This window comes from Propithecus coquereli, unplaced genomic scaffold, assembly GCF_000956105.1.
Source record: "Propithecus coquereli isolate 6110/MARCELLA unplaced genomic scaffold, Pcoq_1.0 Scaffold218, whole genome shotgun sequence".
NCBI classification, from domain to species: domain Eukaryota; kingdom Metazoa; phylum Chordata; class Mammalia; order Primates; family Indriidae; genus Propithecus; species Propithecus coquereli.
Window position 1 is genome coordinate 4,463,438 of NW_012146967.1, and position 2,957 is coordinate 4,466,394.

A 2,957-nucleotide genomic window follows, 5' to 3' on the forward strand; every position below is an offset into this window, starting at 1 on the left:
CCAGGTGCCTTACTTTGCTTTCTTCTCCCCTATAATGATGCTAACTCTGGAACCACTTATCTGCTTACAAAAAATGGTAATAATATTAAATATCTATAGCACAGCAACAATAATACAATAGCGCCAGGTGTTCACATAACAGCTGGTATGAGCTAAGCCCTGTTCTAAGTGCTTTACTTGTATTAACTATTTGAAAGTATAAGGCAGGTTCTATTTTTACCCCATTTAAAAACGTGAACAAGGAGGCATAGACAGATTCGGTGACTTGTCCAAGGTCACAAAATCAATAAGTAGTAGAGCCAAGATTGAATCCTGGGCCCTACAACTTCAAGGCCTGTACTCTTTGCACTGACTGTACGTACTATTCCCCAATTAGCGGAAATGTAAACTTAAGGACCATTGTCTGCTATTCATTCTTCATTCCAGAAGTATTTTTTAATCTCATGCTCTCACCAGCTCCTGTAAGTAAATTAGGTGCAGGTACAGACAATTGAGCATTTGGGGGGATTTTTGCAGAGCCCACTTACATATGATCATTATACATGAATGTCATTAGTGAATATCTTTAGATTTTTGAAGCTATTTTTTTTATTTCAGTATATTATGGGGGTACAAATGTTTAGGTTACCTATATTGCCCTTGCTTTTATCCATGTTTTATAGGTCTTTATTCCATATTATTTTCACTATTTTTATATTTTCTTTTTCTTAAGAGATAGCCTCAGCTTTTAGGATGTAGAAGTAAGGTCGGGTTGTTCTCGTTGCTCTTCTGGTTATATTATTATAAAATAAGCAGAATAGTTTTGTTCCCTATTCCCCTAAACAGGGTGCCCTGATAGCTTCTTGAATTTCTTTAGAGAAAGACTTTCTGCCAGATTTCAAACCAAAACATCTGAGAGAATCCTAAGACACTCCCGCCCCGACACACACACCCCACCTAGTTACTCACTTGTTATAGTAATTGCAGTCTTTAACTTTGTCATGTAATTGTTAACAGCATGGTAGATTGCTTAGAGAAATGTTAATGGGGTTAAATTAATAAAATTAATTTCATCTCATAAATTCTAGCTTTTATCTATTCCTAATTTGTTTGTCGGTCATAACATGAGGCTGTGTGTAATCTGAATGATTTTGATAAAATTTGATTTTCTCAATGTAGAGTTAACATACTTCAGTTTGAGAGAGTTTATAAAGAAATGGTGGGCAAGAGGGTTTTTGTTGCTGGTGGTGGTGGTGGTAGGGGGTGTGTGTGTGTGTGTGTGTGTGTGTGTGTGTGCCTATATGCCTGTGTGTCTGTGTGTCTCTCTGTCCTAGTGGAAAGAATCAAACAGAATTGTTTTCCATCCATTACATTTTTCTTGGTCTACTTCCCTGGTCTCCTTTGACAGCTTCTATTTACAATGTTCCTCCAATACTGGGGCTTCCTGGGGCTCTTTTCTAGTTTTTTTTTACTCTTCTCTTTTTCCCCTGGAAATTTTTACTTGTTTCATGGGTTCATTAAAGCCGAAATCATTACCTTTCTCTCATTTCTCAGTACAACCCCAACCCTGCCTCTCCTATATTAGCCAACTAAGCATGCTCAGAGACGCATGCTTATCATGCCTTCAGGTAAGTTACTTAGCCTCCTTGTGCCTCAGTTTCCTCATCTACAAAATGGAGATAATAATAGCACCCGTCTCATAGGTTTGTGGTGGGGATTAAATGTAGGGTGACCATACTGACTTGGAACAGTCCCAGTTTTTGTCTCTTTTCCCCACAGTTATTAATAATGGCATCTTTCACTCCCAAAAGTATCCTTGTTTGGATGATTCATCATATGACAACTCAAGGTAACGTGTTAGTGTCTGTGCACTACTTCAGAGGTGCCGGCTGCCAGGCAGGTAGAACATGATCATAGTTCTTACCTAGGCTGCTCCCTAGACGGACACTCAGTGGCCTCCCCTGTGGTCAGCATAACATCCAGCTATGTCCTGGGGCTACAAGCCCCTTGTCTGTCGCTGGTCCTCCAGCCTTGACTCTCAAACCCCCTCTCGCTATCCTCCTCCATCCATCCTCCAGCAAGCCAGGCTCTTTCTTCCTCAACTCGAGGACTTTGAACTTGCTATTTTCTACCTGGAAAAGCTATTTTTCCTCTGCCACCTCTCTTGCCTCCACCTGTCCTGAAGGAATTGCCTTAAATGTCACTTCTTCCAAGAAGCCAGCCTTGCATCCATAGACTAACTTCCTTGGCTCTATGTTGCCACGATACCCAGTACCCCCAATTCACCATAATTCATGCTTTCCTGGGCTGGAAGTTGTGTGATACTATGGTTCATGGCTATATTCATCTGAATTCTATATCCCTGGGCTAGAACTTACATGAGGCAGTCAATAATTATTTATTTGTTGCATGAATAAGTTAAATGAATTACCATCAGATCCTGGCGCTAAGATCCAAGCCTCCATGCTTGTTTGAGACTCATTTTCCTCCTTAAAATGGTAACGAATAAATTAAGAATGTTAAGAATAGATATAATAATATATGTATTGTTTCCTGCACATAGTAAAAACTCAACATATATGAGCAGGTAAGGAGCACCTCTTCTAAACCTAATCCTCATCCCCGCTCAAATAGAATCACCATCTTATTCATTCTGGCCTAACTCAAGGAACAGAAGACAACCTCAAAGTCTCCCTAATCACACTTGAAGGATAAGATTCTGATAACGAATAAAAGATGATTTTGTCATAATGGGGTTTCATTTTCATATTGCTAGGTTAGAAAGTAATTTAAAGGAAAAAAACCTGCGGTGTGTCCTAAATGGTTAATGGTCCTCAGCCAGCAATGTGCCTGGCATGAGAAAGATTTCTTTTGCCTTCTGACAGCTGATCTATAATCAGGTTCTGCTTGGCTGCTGTTCTGAGCCCCTCCCCACAGCTCTCCACGGGGCTCAGGGAACACCCTGTGGAAGAAAAAAA